This window comes from Castanea sativa, chromosome 1 (assembly GCF_040712315.1).
Source record: "Castanea sativa cultivar Marrone di Chiusa Pesio chromosome 1, ASM4071231v1".
NCBI lineage: Eukaryota > Viridiplantae > Streptophyta > Magnoliopsida > Fagales > Fagaceae > Castanea > Castanea sativa.
The window spans coordinates 73,263,910-73,272,692 of record NC_134013.1 but is presented as its reverse complement, the minus strand read 5'-3'; the positions used below and the strand labels follow the sequence as shown (position 1 = coordinate 73,272,692).

At 33.3% G+C, this 8,783-nt stretch overlaps 1 long non-coding RNA gene across 1 annotated transcript; it reads right to left on the bottom strand.

Annotated features, from left to right (window-relative positions):
* Positions 1–4,491: 4,491 nt before the first annotated feature.
* LOC142630020 (uncharacterized) lies at positions 4,492–7,500 on the bottom strand. The gene is made up of 3 exons (XR_012843188.1): positions 7,312–7,500; positions 5,957–6,018; positions 4,492–4,776 (listed from the first exon to the last, which is right to left on the bottom strand). It is a non-coding gene; the product is annotated as an uncharacterized LOC142630020 (long non-coding RNA).
* Between the last annotated feature and the right edge of the window lie 1,283 nt (positions 7,501–8,783).

Here is an 8,783-nt window from a genome sequence, read left to right as displayed (position 1 = left end):
TTAACCTTATTCATCACAAACAAAGAGCCACAAAGCTCACTTATTTAGTTATGCATAGAGATGCTCATCTAAGCTACAAAAGATACAAAATTTAGAAAATTTTGTTTCATTGGCCGTTTAAGGTACACAAGTACCAATATACACAAACACACATTGTTTTTGTATTTTTCTTATTTTCAATTTTTTTTATTTTTATGAATGAAAACAAAATACAAACAAAACTGAAAAACAACCAAACAAAAACAGACAAACAATATGAAAGCATGAAAGGAATATGCAAATGCACAAAAGCATGAAAGAAAAATGTAGATGTGTGAAAGCATGATTCCAAAAGTAGATAAGAAATCAAGCAAAGAGAGTCCTACTTTAGATAAAAAATAATTAAAGCAGAGGACAAACAGAAAAGACAATTAAGTCTTGGGCTCCTTTCTCACCCACACAGCACGAGTATTTGGCCGTGAAGATGAAAAGGCACGTGTTTTAGTATGTTTACTAAAGGACATAAAAGAATTAAAATTCTCCTGAAATTGAGTTAAAAAGCTTAAGGCTTTTAATAACTCTCCAAACAAAGGTATAGGTCATTGAGAGGAAACTTATGACCATTTGGACACTTGCTTTTAAGGATACAACTTAAAACAATTAGGAAGAATGTGTCCAAAAACACCACAATGGTGACAAACATGAGCAATTTTAGAACTACTCGGCACCCTAGAAGGAGGTCTAACCTTAGAGGTTGATAGAGACCTCAACTTAGGACAATTTGACCTAATATGACCAACAATATGACAATGATGACAATTGGGGACAAATTCAGAATTTTATTCAACCTACAAGGAGTTTTAGACATAGGTTTAGAAATTTTAGCGTTAACATCAGATTGTTTACCTTTGTCTATCCTAGCAATATTAGCTTTCAACTCTTCACTATTCCTTTTAAATGGAGGAATATAAAAACCTTTTTCTTTTGAGTTAAGCGCAACAAAAAGTTTGGCACTAATTAATTTTTCAACTTCAATTTTAAATTTAATTAGTTGCTCTTCCAAACTCTTAATTTTGTCCACCGGAGATGAAATTTGATTTTTAAAATTCTCATTCGAATTATTGTCTTCATCCAATTTCGCAATCAAATCATTTTTTTCAAGCTTGACCTTTTGAAATTTTGATAGGCCAAAAACGTATTAACCCCTTGTGATGAATTAAGTTGATTAATTGGCCAAGTTATTAATTAATCAAATTAACATGCAAAGCGTGGTAGCACAAACAAATCACCAATTAAACTAAGTATGCAGCGGAAAATAAATAACATGGTAATTTGTTTACGAATGGGGAAAACCTACACGGCAAAAACCCCACCAGGTGAATTTAAGATCACCACTCCCAAAATTCCACTATTATCACAACAAGCGGTTACAAGTAAAGAAATCTCAAGTACCTTACCAACCTACAGTTGAACCCTTACCCCAATACCAAATTGAACTTGTTCTATAGTGACAATTTCTCCTTTCGATGCACGGCTCCCAAGTACGTGACTAACCAATTGCGCGGATCCCAGTACGCGACTTACTCCTTTGCACAAATCCCAATACGTGACTAACTTCACAGCAACCCTTTGATTGTTGTAGTTGATTTGCAGCAGCTTCACATAGAAACACCAATAAGATCTTCAATGTTGGTGCAAGAGACTTTGCTTGGTTACAAAACCCAAAGGCGTACAAGAAACGCAGCAAGAACTCTTTCTTCTGTAGGAGGAGGCTAGAGTTTCAAAAAGAAAACCTTATGAAGCTCTCTAGGGTTAGGTTTTTCTTTTTCCACCTCCTTTAAATAGGAGCTTAATGGGCTCTCCTATTCCAAATAGGTTTACACAAACCTTGGGCTTCCTAGTCCAATAAAAATTATACAAACCCATAAACAAATAGCCTTTTAGAGTAAAAACATTGCTGGCTATAATCTGAATCCCGTAAGTTCGATCGCTTGGGACATCTGTCGAGCTTTAATGAATCTCGACAGATCGAGCTTCTGTCAAGGAGGTATTGAGACCTGCAATTTGCATTTTTCTTGAGTAGTTCTTGAGTAATCTTCATGTCTTCAATTTAACCACTTGTAATGATCATCTTGAACCTACTTAGATTTATCCAAATACAAGCAAAGTGCATTTTGTCAAAGGATATGCCAATTATATAAAAATATGTCCCCAACAAATTTAGCTCTTAATTTTGTAGAGCATTCAAGAGATTTCATACAAAAATTATAAAATTTGCAATAGGCATCTTGAATATCATCATCATCATTCAACACAAGATCATGCAAATCAAAAAAATCAAGAGTTTTCATGACAACAGGGATCAATGGATCTCACAGGAAAGATTAAACCCTAATCAGAGTGTGCCTGCTCCAATACCACTTGATAGGCCAAAAATGTATTGACCCTTTGTGATGAATTAACCAATTAATTAGTCAAGTAAATTTATTTGGTTAATTTCATGCAATGAGCATGGCAGCACAAAAAAGCACCAAATAATTAAATGCAACGGAAATTAAATTTGACATGGTGATTTGTTTACGAATGGGGAAAGCCTCGGAGGCAAAAACCCCACTGGGTGATTTTAAGGTCACCACTCCCGAGAATCCATTATTATCAAAACAAGCAGTTACAAGTAAAGGAATTCTAGTATCTTATACTAACCTACAATTGAACCCTTACCCCAATACTCAATTGGACTTGTTCTGTAGTGACAATCTCTCCTTGTATTGCAAGGCTCCTAGTATGTGACTAATCAAAAGATACGCGGATCCCAGTACGCAACTTGATCACCAACTTGAGAAGGATGTTGGCTGCAAAGTTCTTCTGTTCATCATACAATGAAGATCATGAAGTTGCTTGGTCACGAAACCCTACGGTGTACAAACACAGTAGCTTCTTCAAGAGAAAGAAGAACTAGGACAACTATTGTCTCCGGTCACAATTTGCATGAACAAACTTTGCTCAACACTCGCGTAACCCTAGACAGCCCTTAAAATAATCCTTATATATGTTTAAGGTTGTAAGAAAAGAAAGACCAAACATACATTCACGGATTGGATGAAAATCAACTCTGAAAAACTGAACTTCATAAATCTCGACAGATACCCTAGCTGTTGAGCAGCTGTTGAGCCTCGGGCTGAAACAGCTCTTTTAAATCTCGATAGACACTAGCTGTCAAAATTTAATGAACAGCACTTCCTTACTTGATTATTGGACAAATTTTCATGGCTTTAACACTTGAACTTGAAATCTTATTTCTTGAAGCATTAAACACATCCTAGATCTATCCAATTACAAGTAAACTGTGTTTTGTCAAAGAATTAGCCAATACATAAAATGTTAACATATGTTCCTAACATCAATCACATATGTTAGGTTCTAAGGATTTAGGATCTAAGTGTATTAGAACTTCAATGTGTAATGTTGACAGACCATGATTAAAACTTAGAGTCTAGAATTAGGCTGCTCAAAGTGTATTTATTTGTATAGTTGGAATCGAGTGCGTTGTAGGATTTATTATGTAAATCTGTAAGGCTCGATCAATCGAAGCTCGTGCAGATTGTTTTTCTACAGAATTTTCCAACTCAATCCAAGCTCGTTTGACATATAAGGTTTTATGTTTTATGTTTCACATAAATAGGAAAACCCTAGCCACGTTTTTTTGGCTGTTGCTTATGCTGTGTGTTGAATCTCTTGTGAGATCTAGAGGTGTTTGCCTTCATACACACTTAGGGTTATCAAAATCGAGATTAATGTCGAGAGCTTGGTGATCGTTTCAGTTGCTGCATAAAGAGCTTAAAGATATATAAGTGGTGTACTTGTGGATGCTGTGGATCTGAGAAAGAAGTAGTTTGTGGACTTGGAGTTGTCACGTGGTCGTGGTAGTAAGTTTCCTACTCGTGGTAGTAAGTTTCCTACTTGAGGTAGCAATAAGATGTTAGTGGTCTAAGTCGCAATTGTGTAAACTTCAATTCTTTCATAGTGGATCTTGTTTTACCTTGAGGATAGCTAGGTTAAATCCTCCCCAGGTTTTTTACCAGTTTGGTTTTCCTGGGTTATCATATCATTGTGTTCTTTATTTTTCGCACTTGTCAATGATATGATTTACTTGTGTTAACCTAGATCTGAATAATTTACTTAAGTTAATCACTTGGCTAATTAACTAGATTAATCTGTTTGTGTTTAAGGGGTCTAAAACGTACAAGTGATGTTAGAGCAAGTTAGCTCTTGTGTTTAGATCCTTTGATCTAAGAGTTGATCATTGACCCCTGTTGTCATGGAACACGGTCACTCTCTTATGATCCCACCTCATTTTGATGGGAACAACTATGCCTACTAGAAAGTAAGTGTCACGACCCAAACCCGATACCCGGATTTGTGACCATGACCGGCATGCTAATATCAAGATTAAACCCGATATTAACAAGAACCAACTTAACTTTAACAAAAGCTTTTACAAAAGCTTCCCTCTTTCTTTTTGTTCTTGTTTCATTACTTAAATGATATAACTTTTCACTGGACATTCAAAGCATCTACATTGTACCTCAAAGAATAACATAATCCACCAGTTACTCAAATTCTAAAATCACATAATACATCTCTTAATACTTTAAGGTACACAACTTTCATTAAATCCTAAAATACACAATACTATAAAACTAAACATCAAATTGCTAATTTGGGTCTATGCTTTTAAAACTAAAACCAGCTCCTTCCAAAACTCGACTAAGGCTCCCTCTGCTCCAAAACCTGTGACTGAAAGGGTGGAAGGGGTGAGCTACACAGCTCAGTAAGGGTAAGATACATAAGAATTTAATAAAAATGCATGTAAATTAAATCTTTTCATTTTATAAATGTTCAGATAGGAGAACATCTTTTCATGCATAGTATTTTATACTGTTTATAATAATAACTTATACGCTCTTTGTAGGAAAATAATTGTTCTCCTTTTTTTTATCAGATTAATATTACCAAAACCTTTCAGATTGAATTTCTTTCGTTTCTTACAAAGTCACCAAATATAATACTGATTGTTTAAAAATCATATACATGCATATATATATATATATATATATATATATATATATATATATATATATATATATTCTTGTTACAAAATAATCATTTTAACTTAAATCAAATAATTGGTAACTTTGTCTTAAACTAGAAACATTTTATCAAATAAGAAGAATTTTCTTTATAAACTTCTTCTCGTAAAATATTATAACTTTCATAGTCATAAAACTTAACGTTTCATAAAGAACAGATATCTAGTAATTTTTTTAACGTAAACTTGTACTTTCATCAGACATTTTCATCAGATTCTTTATCTTTAAAGCACAACAGAACTTCAGAAACTTTTATCTTTAAAAAACAACTTTTCTTTTCATCATAAACTCCTTTTCATGAGAGCTTTTAACTTTTCATAATGCATTTAAACAATTCATTCTCTCATGATCAATAAAATAATATAGCTGTTCATAACATATTGGTTAGTCCATATCTAATAAATCTGTACTTATTTGGGAGGCTTCTAGCACCATTGTGTTAGGCATCTTGCATTCCCCACAATACCAGGTATTCCTGGGATCACATCATAATACATATCTTTCAACTATGGGGGTAGGTTGACTTCCTCCACAAGTTGGCCGTAACCAACAAGAGTGGGTACAGCAGAGCCAGTCCCACTTTTAATGGCCAATCAGAATACATTTTCCATGGAAAGCCAGTAATTAAACCCCTACTGGCAAAGTTCAGATTATCAAAGGACATAACCCGAAAACATTTCATATACATAAGGTTTCGAAAGCCCACGAATACATCTTTGTCTAAAACATGATTATATGTCATATTTCTAATCAAAAGCCTTTTAATGCATAATATACTTTAAAATAACCTCACGACTTACCAAATGCTCATATAACTTATCCCTTACCTGAAAGTAAAGGAACCGAGAGCCTACAGTCGAAGGAGCTTAGACTTGGGTACTGGTAACACCTAAACCAAATATTAAAGCTTATTACTATCAATTACTCTTTATCATAAATTTACGCATTCATCTCCAAACCTATATCTTAAAATCAAGGAAATCATAATCCCACCTCAACGAGCTTCCCACAAACATACAATGCACACATCAACAAATGATGTACCAAACTAAAGAAAAACCATCATTCTCATATTTATATCATATCTCTAGGAGAGCCAACTTCATTTCAAAAGGTGCTTGAGATTAGGGCAATAATGCATGCATAACATAAACTCTTTTAAGAATGGTCATATAACCATATACACTCATATGGCAACATGAAAAACCTTTGAGTATTAAACCTTGAACCAAGGTATACAAAATTTATCTATGATCTAGACATACTAAATGATAAGCATAATAAATTACAGCTCAAATCATCCACCCTAACTTTAGAATTAAATCCTCAAAGTTAGGAATGTCCCTTACTGTTCTCTGTTTTATTCCAACACCATATGCCTCATTTGTAATATACAAATGGGCTGTTTAAAAGCATCCAATTCTCATGAAATTTTACAAAGAAACTCCTCTATATGTCTAGTAATAACTTTATCAATTTCGGAGTCAAAGCATAAAACCATGATTTACTAAAAATCATACAAGACAACATGTTCAAATCTGTCCTGACAGAATTTCATGCATTTCATGCAACTTAGGAATTACACCATTATTTTTATATTGATTCCAAAGCTATGAGACCACTTCCATTAGAACTGTATGTGTCTTAGGTTTCAAAAAAAATATCCCTAGAATCCAAATTCACTATATACAATTTATTACATAATTTATCATGCATAAACACAGAACCTGTCACAGTGACAGCTCTGAAACATTTTCTTGTAAATTCACAAACAATTATCAAACAACGGTATTTTCGTATGGGGATTTTTATACACTCATTAGACATGTTATAAAACACTTATATATAGTCATTTAACCATTTATAGCAAAATTACATACAAAAAAAATCCCAACAGTAACATCAAAAATACTCATCCTAATTTTTCTTACTTCCTTAATCATATACAATCATCAATTAGTAAAAACCCTAGTCTACCTTCAACAAATCAGTTTCAAAGCTTCTTAAAACACTAAATATATATGTATATATATAGACTTACAAGTTCATGATTTCCTAATCTTATAAACCACAAATTTCAGTTTCTAACAATCATATTAGAAAACATAGAAGTGAAACTAAAGCAAGTCATTCCACCATTAAAATACCCATAATAAGATGAGGTTTTTTTTTATTTACTTACCCACAACTTTGAAGCTGAAATCTTGGGGCTTATCTTTTAATTTCTTCCTTAGAGTGAAATTTATTGTTTCGGTGAGATAGGGAGAGCTATTGGTGAGAAGCAGGGGCTGCCATGTAAGAACAAGAGAAGAAGAAGGAGATAAGACCAAAGAAAGAAGATGAGCTGAAAAAAGAGTAGAGAAAGAAGAACAAAGTCTTCTGGTACAGCCAAGAAGAGATAAGGGAAAAGTCTTGGGTGGGGCACGTGTGATGATAAGGGAAAGAAAATGTTGACTCACTTTTCAAACTTTTGGTATTAACACTTTTCACGCTCCATAATTCTATATTCTATAAAGGCCAAAATTATAAAATAACTTTGCATATTAACCCTTACCTTAAACACTTAATTAAACACCAACAACTACATATCTAATAATTTAACCACTTAAAATAGTTTTGTACACACTTAGTATATATTTATAATGCAAATAGCCATTCACTTAATTATAATCTTTACAAATCTTATTCAAATGTATTATAAAATAATATGTTTATTAAATACTCTTATCTTAATTTTAGAAAGTAAGGGATTCAAATAATAATTAACCACTTAAACACATAGGTTAATTATAAAATTGGGTCGGGGTGCTACAGTAAGGATGAAAGCATTCCTGAAATCTATTGATGAGAGAGTCTGGAATTCTGTTGAGTACAGATGGGAGAAGCCCACTACTCTAGTTAGTGAGTGGCAAACTTCTCAGAAAGAAGCAGCTGTTTTTAATAACAAAGCCATGAATGCTATTTTTAATGTTGTTTCTATGGAGGAATTCAAGAGAATCTCTAATGTTGAAGTTGCTCATATTGCATGGAATATTCTCCAAATTGTGCATAAAGGCACAAAGGCTGTCAAAATTAATAAATTGCAGTAGTTAACATCTAAATTTGAAAGCATTAGGATGTCTGAAGATGAAAGTTTTGATGAATTTTATGCTAAGCTCAATGACATTGTTAATTCTGCTTATAATTTGGGTGAAATCTATGATCAACCTAAGATTTTTAGGTCTTTGGCTGAAGATTTTAGACCCAAAGTGACTGTCATCACTGAAAGTAAGTATGTGAACTCTATCCTTGTTGATGAACTTGTGGGATCTGTCCAATCCTATGAGTTAGACCTACTCAAGACAAACAAATCCAAATCAATGGCTCTTAAGTCAGTTGATGATGTTGAAGGGAATGGATTTGATGACGAGCTCTCTGTTATGAAGATTGCTTATCTTGCCAAGAATTTTAGGAACTTTCTTAGGAACAATAAAAGAAGGACAAGAGGTAAAAACAATGTTAAACCTAAAAATTTTAGGAGGAATGAACCCACTAAGATGAGGAATAATGAAAAACCTAAAGAGAAAATAGGTCAAACCTCTAATAATTCTATAGATCAACAATGTTTTGGTTGTCAAGGGTATGGTCATGTGAAATCAGAATATCCTACATTCT